General features: G+C 38.3%; 1 long non-coding RNA gene across 1 annotated transcript in view; it reads right to left on the reverse strand.

Annotated features, from left to right (window-relative positions):
* LOC309635098 overlaps positions 1-12,863 on the reverse strand; it is a 536,898-nt gene that overhangs the window by 493,328 nt on the left and 30,707 nt on the right. The window lies entirely within an intron of this gene.

Raw genomic sequence — 12,863 nt, forward strand, 5'->3', positions numbered from 1 at the left:
TTGTTATATTCTCTTTTGGATTGATCCGTTGATCATTATGTAGTGTCTTTCTTTGTCCCTTGTAATAGTCTTTATTTTAAAATCTATTTTGTCTGATAAGAGAATTGCTACATCAGCTTTCTTCTCATTTCCATTTGCATGGAATATCTTTTTCCATCCCCTCACTTTCAGCCTGTATGTGTCCCTAGGTCTAAACTGGGTCTCTTATAGACAGCATATATACAGGTCTTGTTTTTGTTTCCATTCAGCCAGTCTCTGTTTTTTGGTTGGAGCATTTAATCCATTTACATTTAAAGTAGTTATCGATATGTATGTTCCTATTACCATTTTCTTAATTGTTTTAGGTTTATTGTAGGTCTTTTCCTTCTCTTGTGTTTCCTGCCTAGAGAAGTTCCTTTAGCATTTGTTGCAAAGCTGGTTTGGTGGTGCTGAATTCTCTTAGCTTTTGCTTGTCTGCAAAGATTTTAATTTCTCCGTCGAACCTGAATGAGATCCTTTCTGGGTAATCTTGGTTGTAGGTTTTTCCCTTTCATCACTTTGAATATGTCCTGTCACCCCCTTCTGGCTTGCAAAGTTTCTGCTGAAAGATCAGCTGTTAACCTCATGGGGATTCCCTTGTATGTTATTTGTTGTTTTTCCCTTGCTGCTTTTAATATTTTTTTCTTTGTATTTAATTTTTGATAGTTTGATTAATATGTGTCTTGGTGTGTTTCTCCTTGGATTTATCCTGTATGGGACTCTCTGTGCTTCCTGGACTTGATTAACTATTTCCTTTCCCATATTATGGAAGTTTTCACCTATAATCTCTTCAAATATTTTCTCAGTCCCTTTCTTTTTCTCTTCTTCTTCTAGGACCTCTATAATTTGAAAGTTGGTGCATTTAATGTTGCCCCAGAGGTCTCTGAGACTGTCCTCAACTCTTTTCACTCTTTTTTCTTTATTTGCTCTGCATTAGTTATTTCCAGTATTTTATCTTCCAGGACACTTATCTGTTCCTGCCTCAGTTATTCTGCTATTAATTCCTTCTAGATAATTTTTAATTTCATTTATTGTGTTGTTCATCATTGTTTGTTGGCTCACTAGCTCTTCTAGGTCCTTGCTAAACGTTTTGTGTATTTTCTCCATTTTATTTCCAAGATTTTGGATCATCTTTACTATCATTACTATGAATTCTTTTTCAGGTAGACTGCCTACTTCCTCTTCATTTGTTTGGTCTGGTGGGTTTTTAACTTGCTCCTTCATCTGTTGCGTATCTCTCTGTCTTCTCATTTTGCTTAACTTACTGTGTTTGGGGTCTCCTTTTCGCAGGCTGCAGGTTCATAGTTCCCGTTGATTTTGGTGTCTGCTCCCAGTAGGTAAGGTTGGTTCAGTGGGTTGTGTAGGCTTCCTGGTGAAGGGGACTGGTGCCTTTGTTCTGGTGGATGAGGCTAGATCTTGTCTTTCTGGTGGTCAGGACCGCATCCAGTGGTGTGTTTTGGGGTGTCTGTGACCTTATTATGATTTTAGGCAGTCTCTCTGCTAATGGGTGAGGTTGTGTTCCTGTCTTGCTAGTTGTTTGAAATGGGGTGTCCAGCACTGGAGCTTGCTGGAACTTGAGTGGAGCTGGGTCTTAGCATTGAAAGGGAGATCTCTGGGAGAGCACTCGCCAACTGATGTTACATGGGGCTGGGAGGTCTCTGGTGGTCCAATGTCCTGAACTCGGCTCTCCCTCTCAGAGGCTCAGGCCCAACAGCCGGCCCGAGCACCAAGACCCTGTCAGCCATGCGGCTCAGTAGAAAAGGGAGGGGAAAAAAAAGAAAGAAAACTAAATAAAATAAAATAAAGTTATTAAAATAAAAAATTTAAAAATATATTATTAAAATAAAACAATTTTTTAAGTAATAAAAGAAAAAGAAAAAAAAAAGAGAGAGCAACCAAAGCAATAAACAAATCCACCAGTGATAACAAGCGCTGAAAACTAAACTAAGGAGAGGAGACCTTCAAGATGGCGGAGAAGTAAGATGTGGAGATCACCTTCCTCCCCACAAATACATCACAAATACATCTACATGTGGAACAACTCCTACAGAACACCTACTGAATGCTGGCAGAAGACCTCAGACTTCCCAAAACGGAAGAAACTCTCCATGTACCTGGCCATGTAGCTGACAGGGTCTTCGTGCTCTGGGCGGGTTTCAGGCCTGAGCCTCTGAGGTGGGAGAGCCAAGTTCAGGTCATCGGTCCACCAGAGACCTCCCGGCTCCACGTAATATCAAATGATGAAAGGGAAGAGTGATGCAAGATAAAGGTGGAGATAGCATTGACATATACACACTACCAAATGTAAAATAGATAGCTAGTGGGAAGCAGCCACATAGCACAGGGAGATCAGCTCGGTGCTTTGTGACCACCTAGAGGGGTGGAAGGGAGACGCAAGAGGAAGGAGATATGGGGATGTATGTATACGTATAGCTGATTCACTTTGTTATATGGCAGAAACTAACACACCATTGTAAAGCAGTTATACTCCAATAAGGATGTTAAAAAAAATTATAAAAAAAAAAATCTAAAAATAGAACTACCATATGACCCAGCAATCCCACTACTGGGCATATACCCTGAGAAAACCATAATTCAAAAAGAGTCATGTACCACAGTGTTCGCTGCAGCAGTATTTACAATAGCCAGGACATGGAAGCAACCTAAGTGTCCATCGACAGATGAATGGATAAAGAAGATGTGGCACATATATATAATGGAATATTATTTAGCCATAAAAAGAAACGAAATTGAGTTATTTGTAGTGAGTTGGATGGACCTAGAATCTGTCATACAGAGTGAAATAAGTCAGAAAGAGAAAAACAAATACCATAAGCTAACACATATATATGGAATCTAAAAAAAAAAGGTTCTGATGAACCTAGGGGCAGGACAGCAATAAAGATGCAGACATAGAGAATGGACTTAAGGACACGGGGAGGGGGAAGGGTAAGCTGGGACGAAGTGAGAGAGTGGCACTGACATATATACACTACCAAATGTAAAATAGATAGCCAGTGGGAAGCAGCTGCATAGCACAGGGAGATCAGCTCAGTGCTTTGTGACCACCTAGAGGGGTGGGATAGGGAGGGTGGGAGGGAGATGCAAGAAGGAGGGGATATGGGAATATAAGTATACATACAGCTGATTCACTTTGTTATACAGCAGAATCTAACACAACAATGTAAAGCAATTATACTCCAATAAAGTTGTTAAAAAAAAATAGATAATATAGGGAGTAAGCTTGTAGACATCATTTTTTGGCAATGATTTTTTTTGGATTTAGCACCAAAAGCAACAAAAGCAAAAATAAATAAGTGGGATTATATCAAATTAAAAATTTTCTTCACAGCATAGGAAACCATCATCAAAATGAAAAGGCAGTCTCTGGAATGGGAATAAATATTTGCAAATCACATACCTGATAATAGATTAATATCTAACATATATAAAGAACTCATACAACTCAACAGCAAAAAAAAAAAAAACAACCCTTGAGTTTCCTTTATTAATTTAAGTAGTGATTTGTCTAATTTGTCAATTTCTACCAAAGAACCAGAACTTTGATTTTTAAATTTTGATCTTTTTTTTTCCCAATTCACTGCATCTTTAATTTCTACTTTTATCTTTATCTTCCTTTTTAGTGCTTACTTCTGGTTTATTCATCACTCTTTTTGTACCTTTTTAAATTGTAGATTCATTTATTTTTATTCTTTTATTTTAATTAATATAGGTATTCAAGGGTATGAATTTTCTTTTGATCACTGCCTTAAATATATCCAACAGACTCTGTCACATGTAGTTTTTTCATTTTTATATTGTTCAGAAGTTTGATAATTTCTGTTTATATTTTCTTTCACTTTTTCAATGAGTTGTTTAATAAAATTAAAAAATTGTTTCTAAGTTGGAAGGCCTTTATTTTTAATTGCATTTTTCGTTTCTAATTTCACTGGTCAGTGTGTGTTGTTTGCAATGTTTCTACTTTATGCAACTTTATGATGTCTTCTTTGTCACCATTGTAAAACACACCATTGTAAAGCAATTATACTCCAATAAATATGTTTAAAAAAAAAAAACTAAACTAAGATAAACATAAAAATCAGAAACTGGTCAGTCACATACAGCAAACCCCAAGTCTACAGTTGCTCCCAAAGTCCACCGCCTCAATTTTGGGATGATTCCTTGTCTATTCAGGTATTCCACAGCTGCAGGGTACCTCAAGTTGATTGTGGAGACTTAATCCGCTGCTCCTGATGCTGCACGGAGAAATTTCCCTTTCTCTTCTTTGTTCGCTCAGCTCCTGGGGTTCAGCTTTGGATTTGGCCCTGCCTCTGCATGTAGGTCGCCCTCTGGCATCTGTTCCTTGCCCAGACAGGAGGGGGTTAAAGGAGTAGCGAATTACAGGGCTCTGGCTCACTCAGGCCGGGGGGAGGGAGGGGTACAGAATGTGGGGCGAGCCTGCAGCGGCAGAGGCCGGCGTGACGTTGCACCAGCCTGAGGCATTCCGTGTGTTCTCCAGGGGAAGCTGTCCCTGGATCACGGGACCCTGGCAGTGGCGGGCTGCACAGGCTCCCGTAGGGGAGGTGTGGATGGTGACCTGTGCTTGCACACAGGCTTCTTGGTGGCTGCAGCAGCAGCCTTAGCATCTCATGCCTGCACTAGTAGCCACAGCTCATGCCTGTCTCTGGAGCTCGTTTAGGCGGTGCTCTGAATCCCCTCTCCTAGCACACCCCGAAACAATGGTCTCTTGCCTCTTAGGCAGGTCCAGACCTTTTCCCGGACTCCCTCCCGGCTAGCTGTGGCACACTAGCCCCCTTCAGGCTGTGTTCATGCAGCCAACCCCAGTCCTCTCCCTGGGATCTGACCTCTGAAGCCCGAGCCTCAGCTCCCAGCCCCAGCCCGCCCCAGCGGGTGAGCAGACAAGCCTCTCGGGCTGGTGAGTGCTGGTCGGCACCAATCCTCTGTGCGGGGATCTCTCCGCTTTGCCCTCCACACCCCTGTTGCTGCGCTCTCCTCCGTGGCTCTGAAGCTTCCCCCCCACCCCCACCGTCTCCGCCAGTGAAGGGCCTTCCTAGTGTGTGGAAACTTTTCCTCCTTCACAGGTCCCTCCCCAAGGTGCAGGTCCCACCCCCATTCTTTTGTCTCTGTTTTTTCTTTTTTCTTTTACCCTACCCAGGTACGTGGGGGGTTTCTTGCCTTTTGGGAAGTCTGAGGTCTTCTGCCAGTGTTCAGTAGATGTTCTGTAGGAGTTGTTCCACGTGTAGATGTATTTCTGATGTATTTGTGGGGAGGAAGGTGATCTCCACATCTTACTCCTCCACCATCTTGAAGGTCCGTCCCCCCTATGTTTTCTTCTAGGATTTTGTGGCTTCAGGTTTATGTTCAAGTCTTTAATCCATTTTTAGTTGATTTTTGTATATGGTGTAAGATAGGGATCCAGTTTCATTCTTTTACATGTGGCTGTCCAGTCTTCCAAGCACTATTAATCGAAAAGACTATCCTTTCTCTATTGTGTGTTCTTGGCACCATTGTCAAAAATTAGTTTACCATATATTCATGGGTTGATGTCTGAGATCTATTCTGTTCCACTGATCTATGCGTCTGTTTTTATTCCAAAGCCATACTGATTTGATTACTATAGCTTTGAAATATAGTTTGAACCCCTTAAAAAATTTTTCAGTTCAATTATTGTATTCAGCTCTGTAATTTCTGTTTGGTATTTTCTTACATTTTCTACCTCTGTTGAAATTCTCACTTTGTTTATGCATTCTTCTGCTCTCAGTGAGCATTTTTAAGACCATCATTTTGAATTCTGTATCAGGGAAATTACTTATCTTCTCTTCATTAAGGCCTGTCTCTGGAGTTTTATCTTATTCTTTTGTTTGGAACATATTCATCTGTTTCTTCCTTTTCCCTGACTCTCTGTGTTGGTTTCTGTTCATTAGACAAAATAGCCACCTCTCCATCTTGATGCAGTGGTCTTATGTAGGAGATGAAACTTATAACCCGGCCCTAACTCTTGTTTGTCTCTCGAACCTTTGTGATTGTCCAAGTTGCCTCCTTTGTTCTGAGAACTCCCAGAAGTTGAAGTTGGGCCAAGACCTGTCAGTGTCCCAAAGGGGAAGATCTCAGTCAGCACCTGATGGGAAGCCAGACATTTAGGCAGCAGCTTTTAAAGAAAGACTGGGGGCTGGGCATTTTTGTCTGTTCTCTCTGCACTGAGCCTTGGGGGGATAGCCAGTTAAGAACTTTTTCTTTGTTTGCTATTGTCCTGTGGGGTCCATGACCACAAGCCCTACTGGCTACCAGAGATGCACTATCAAGTGTTTCATCCTCTGATCTGCAGCCATAAAAGCTAGGTCACCAGAGGTGTGCACAAGCTCCTTCCAGGGAGACACCAGTGACCTGGAGCAGGGCAGAGGGAGAATGTGGAGACAGTGCCCACCAGCCTCCCAGGTCTCAGGGGAGGATCATAATCATTTATAATAATTATTATTTATTTATTTGTCATTTACAATAATAATCCAGTGTGCTAAATTAGAGCCTGACCCTCAGGCAGCAGCTTTTAAAGTGTGTAAATAGGCCTCTTTCAGGGGCAGACTGGAAGATAGGTGATTCTGTCTGCTCCTTCTGTGCTGAGCCCTGGGGGAATAGCCATACTGAGTCCTTGTGTTCCCATTAATGACTGTTTCTTTCTTTGCTATAGTCTTGTGGGTCTCATGGAAGTAAGCCCTGTTGGGTTTCAGAGCTAGATGTTTGGGGGGGCCTGTCCCTCAGGTGGAAGTCTTCAACACTGGGATGCTAGATGTTGGGTCCAAACCCTTCAATCCTCAGGGAGAAGCTGGGAGTTGTGAGTTCCCTCCTGATTGTTTGTCCCTGTGCCAGGTGTAGGGTTTGTGGCATAAGTTTGTCTTAGCCTTTCATATCCATCCTAATGTAAATATCTTCTTGTTTACCCAATATGTAGGAGTCACTCAACCAGTTTCTAGATTTCTTTCAGAGGAAATTGCTCCATATATAGCTGTAGACTTGGTGTGCCAGCAAAAAGGTGAGTTCAGGAGCCTCCTGTGTTGCCATCTTGAACTGGAACTCACAGAGGACTTTTTAATATACCTACATACCTCTAGGGAATCAATGACAAAACTACCTCACAAAATTAAAGAATTAATCAAGGTAGGAATATACAGAATTAACATGCAAAAATCAGCAACCTCCTTATACACAATAATAAACAGAAGATATGATGGAAAAGAAAACCCCATTTACAACAGCAACAAAAAAGATAAAATACTTGAGAACAAACTTAGCAAGAAATGTTCAAAACCTATATGAATAAAACTACAAAGCACTCCTAAGTGGAAAGACATTCCTTGCTCTGGTTAGGACATTTCAACATCATCAAGATGTCAGTTCTCCCCTAAAGTTAATTTATGAATTTAATGCAATCCCAATAAAAATACCTACAAATTCTCTTCTAGAGCTAAACAAGGGACTCCTAAAGTTCATATGGAAAAATAAGCATGCAAGAATACTTGGAAAACACTGAAAAAGAAAAGCTGTGAGAGGGTACTAACCCTACGAGATATTAAAACATACTGTAGAAGAGTGTACTACTGATGTGTGAACAGACAGACCAAGTAGAATAAAAAGTGCAGCAACAAGCCCAACTACATATGGAAATTTAGTATATGATAAAGGTGGCATCTCAAATTACTGGGGTGATGAAAAGATAAAATTAAATCCATTCCCGAAACATACATTAAAACAAAATGAAACAACACAAGCACTAGAAGAAAACACACGAATTCCCCTATAATCTTGCTATAGGGGAAAACTTAACTAATAATAACTCAAAACCCAGATGCAATAAAGAAAAATTGATATTTTTACTACATGAAAATTAAAAAAAAATTTGCTTGACTTGAAATATCACAAACAAAATCAAAAGACAAATGACAAACTGGGAAGAAAATTGGTAACATATATCACAGGTAAAGGGCTGATATCTCTGATATAAAAAGAAATGAGGAAAAAAATGAACAAAAATTCTACAGAAAAGTAGGCAAGAGACATGAACAGTCAATTCACCAGAAAAATAAAGATTGTAAAATGACTCTAAACATATGAAAAGATGTTCAACTTTACTCATTAAATAAATGAAAATTAAAATTACACCGAGCTACCATTTTACCATCAAATTGGCAAAAATGCAAAAGCTTGACAATATACTCTGTTCATGAAGTTATGGAAGAAAAGCACTCTCATACAACACCAGAGTAATGCAAAATGATACAACCCTTATGGAGAGGAATTTAACAGTATCTAACAAAAGTGCAAACACATTTACCTTTCAATCCAATGATCCCATTTCTACTATTTTTACCAAGAAGTTACACATCAACAATATGAGGTTATTCATTGCCACATTATTTGCAACTGAAAAATCCAAGAGCCCAAACATAAGAAATTGAATGAATTAACTATGGTACAAAAATGCATTGAAATATCACGCAGCAGTGAAAAGGAATAAGGAGAATATCTATGAACTGATATGCAGTGATTTTCATATCAGTGCAAAAATGTGTATACAGTGTACTGCCTTTGTCTAAGAAAGAAGGGAAAGTAGGAAATGTATAAGAATATGGTTGTTTTTGGAAAAACTATAGAAAAGATAAAATAGAAAACAATGAAATTAGTTACCTACAAAGAGGTTGGGGCAATAAAATGAAAGGAATAGAGGAGGGATTGAGTATACATGATTATACCTTTTTGGATACTTTTGGAAACATGTTAATGTTCTATATAGCCAAAAAAATAAAAGTTAATCAACACAGATGGGGAAAACCACAAAATTAAATGCAAACAGAAACAAGTGACCCAAAAAGTATTTTAAACAATATAAGCATACTGTGGGAGAATTAAAGAACTAACCAAAGTTACTTTTGAACACCAGCCATGGAGTAAAAGAATAGCAAACAAATCTGGACCTCATCTTAGTAGGTTTGTTTTCGTGGTGGCAAAGGTGTATGAATTCTTAAACTATTTTATGTGCGTTGAAGGGATAAGCAAATGAGCAAATGCACTGATGTTGCCAGAAGCCAGAGTTCTCAGTGCAGAAGAGACAGGTAAATAGGGAATGAAGAAAGGCAAGTAAAGAGCTTTGTGAATTTGGATTAAAAGCAGAGGTCTCAGCAACAGCTCATGGTTTCTAGTACACAAATACACACACAAGTTCTGCATGAGCTCCTTGAAGAAATACTGATTCCAGGTCTGGGGCAGGAAGAATTTAAGATCAGCCTTAAACATCTTTTTTATGCCAGAAAGTAAGAAAGCACTCAAAGTAATGATGGAAGCATGTCAAGAAAAACACAAGAGCCAGCTTGAAGGGCCTCCCCCTGACCCAATCTGGGTCAATTTGAGATGGAAATAATTACAGTAAGAATTATAATCTATTGAACAAAATAGGAATCCATGAGTCCGTACTGATACTAGATGACAGTGATAATGATGATGTTGACACATACATACCTAAATACATAAACTTTTGTAACGTATCTTGTTTCAATATTAATTTTTGATTGTTAATAACAATGGATTTTAGATCCCTCTGTTTCTTCTTTGAAATATAAGCTCATGTCCTTTCCCCATATTTTGATCATCATAGTACACCTATGATGGCAAAACTTTATCATATTTATTGCAGCTAAATTTGCAACTTGTCATTTTCCTTTTAACAAAACTTTATCATATTTACTGTAACTATTTTTCCTAGTTTGCCATTTTTCTTTTAGTAAACAGGAATATTTCATTTTTAAAAACTCCTTCTGACAGTATACGCACATTAAGAAAAATACTTACTGTGTTACATTCCTTAACTCTTCCTCAGGAAAAGAAAATAAAATGTCCCCCCAAATCCCTAGAAGGCACCACTGCTGCTGAAATGGAAGAGGAAAGAGACAGAAAAGAGGGAGCCAAACTGTGAGGGTTAATGAGAGAGGAGTCCTATTCCCTCTGTCGTGCGTTAAACCATTCAATTGCAGTAAAGAAGGACATCAGAAGAGAAAAATGTGATTCTTTTCCACAGAGAAATTAATTACTTTCTTAGATTTGAAACCTTTCCAGTGAAAAATTTCCTGTTGCCCAGAAGCACCTTTCTAATTAATGACATCTTTAGTTTCTCAGGTAAGCTCACACTGCACAAATCCCTTCTCAGCTTATGAGGGAAGAGGATTTTAAGGCGTGAACTGCAGGCTGAAAGAACAGGAAAGTTACACAGAGGAAATGAACTGACAGCTGGAGTCCGGGCGTCCCACTCCTAACTCTTGAAGCCAAAGAGGGGCTACAAGAATCTTTGCCCCCGGGCTCGGTGGAGAGGGGTGTGTGCTGACTCAAGGCTCCAGCGCATTCTTGAAAAATCACTGCACAGTTAACTTCTAAATTACTGAGAACAATTGTAGAGATCAATAGAAAACACCAACCTCTAAAGACATTTCCTACAGCATAATTTGAAGAAGTGCAATACATGAAGCAGTGAGCCACAGAAAATCAGGTCTTAGCACTAATTAGAAAATTTGCTAAGCTTTCTCTCTCAAGAAAATCAGTTCGTCAGTTATAGGACCAATTTGAAACATGGTTTACAAATTTTCATTTGGGCTGAAAAAAATTACAGCCAGATATTTGAACCAACATTCTAAATAAAATTGTGAGACTGATTAATTACTTACTGTTAATAAAATTGTGACAGAAAATTGATTATTCACTAGTAGTTAAAAGCTGTCTTCCACATATCAGAATGAAGACTGGCTATGAAGCAGAAAAAATAAAACCCCACTAGAGTATCTCGTTTAATCAGAAAGGGAAGAAAGGAGTTTACTACTGTGTCTCCAGAAACATAACTTCTTCCCTTAAACTGTGATTTTATAACATTTACTTCCAACAACTTATTAAATGCTCGCCTCGTGATTAGCTATTAATCCCAACTAGCAAAGCAATCTTTTTTCTGTTATAGCTTGATTTTGTTTGACCTACAGTACAGATGCCCCAGAGCACTATGATACATATGTATATCTGGCGGGGTTGGGGGGGGGGCTGTGTTTCTTCTCAAGTAAATAATTTAGAGGCTAATTCTGCTCTTCCTATTGCTGGAAATTCCTGCTTAACCTCCACGCAAATCCACTCATTTGAGTTTTGTATGAGTGGTCCGACTGTTCACACTAATGTGAACAGTGCCCCTGAAAATACACCTGCCAAAAGCTACTATTCTTTTAAATAGAAATCAGAAAATAAATTCTCCTTGAGCAGAACAATTGGACCATGTTTTCTCCTCACTCAAAGGGATACAGCCTTATAGAAATAGGCAGCCAATGTGTTAGCTGACCCATCATCTTTCTTTAAAGGAAAGTCATACTTTCTGTCCTGGATGATTAGTTTGACCAACCACTACCTATAGGTCTATCATCCTCCTCATGTGCAGACTCAAAATGTGGTAAAATGTGGATCTATTTCCTTGCCTTTCATTCTTTCTGAATGTTAGTTAAAGTTTTAATACTTGTTATAATAAAATATGTAAATACAAGAACAGGATAAATGCATAAATAGGAATTGTAAATATATGTTAGGACCAACTAAATATCTGCAAGAGTACACAGTTGTATTCTAAAGTCATATGAAGATTTTCCTGCTAAACATTAGGCAGACTGGAATACTAACATATTCTAATTATATGCCTAACAAAAATGAAAATCTTCCATAACCCCACTGCCTGAGATGACCACTGCTAACATTTGGCATATATCCTTTCTGATTTTTCCATTCTTATATATCTTGGGGTTTTTTTTTTACAGTAGTGGGTCTCATACTATATAGCCTGTTTTGTACTGTTTTCTATACCAGTAAACATACATCTAAAACATCATTCTTTATGGATGGTTTTTATGAATTTTATGAATGCCCTAATTTGGTTACCCAAACCTTAAAAGAGTTTTAGATGTTATACCTGGATCTATTTTTTTCATATAATTTTGACTTCATGATTGCTTTATGATAATTAATGCATACCAGGCTCCACTTAAAGCCTAGTATTGTATCAAAACATTAGCAATAATGTTTAGCTTTTAGAGGAAACTATGCAACATAATGTGAAATCCAGCTAAATACTTTTTTTTTATTGAACAACATTTAGTTCCTCAGGTTCATCTGCTATCAATTAGGGTGATAAGCAGGCACTCAAAAGCTAGTTTTTCAATTATGTTTTCTACCTTTCAACCGAAATGTTCCTGTCATTGCATATCATGTAGTAATTTTGAAAAAGCTTCATCTTAGCAACCAAGAGATAACTTTAAAATCAAGAATCTAAACCAATTAATTCCTAACATTAATTACTTCTTTTAAAACAAAAGGCACTTTAAAGTAAGTGACTGCAAATATACTTTTTATCCCACTAACAGTCCTTATCTCTTTTTCCCCCAGCTCACGATTCTGTTGACAACTCATGCTCAGACTCAAATCATCATTCAAATCATAATTAAAGCATAATTCTGAGCTCTCTTTGTACATGCTAATTCCACAACCACCAGATGTAAAAGCCACACAGAAATTCCTATAGAGTATTATTAGCTTGCAAGGAGCAGAATTAAGATGCATAAACGTATCTTCTATAGCAAGTAAATATTTTGGTTTTAATTACATTATTACCTTGTTTTATGCTACTAATTACTACAATTTATTGTATAACTGACTCTCAGAAAAAAATATTACCAGAGAAGTTCCGCAGTCTTAAACTGAAGATAGTATATACTAATGATTTTGCCTAACCCCTGTTCCCTTAAAAATACAATGTAAAATAT

The sequence above is a fragment of the Balaenoptera borealis genome (genome assembly GCF_965194805.1).
Source record: "Balaenoptera borealis genome assembly, chromosome: 9".
Lineage (NCBI taxonomy): Eukaryota > Metazoa > Chordata > Mammalia > Artiodactyla > Balaenopteridae > Balaenoptera > Balaenoptera borealis.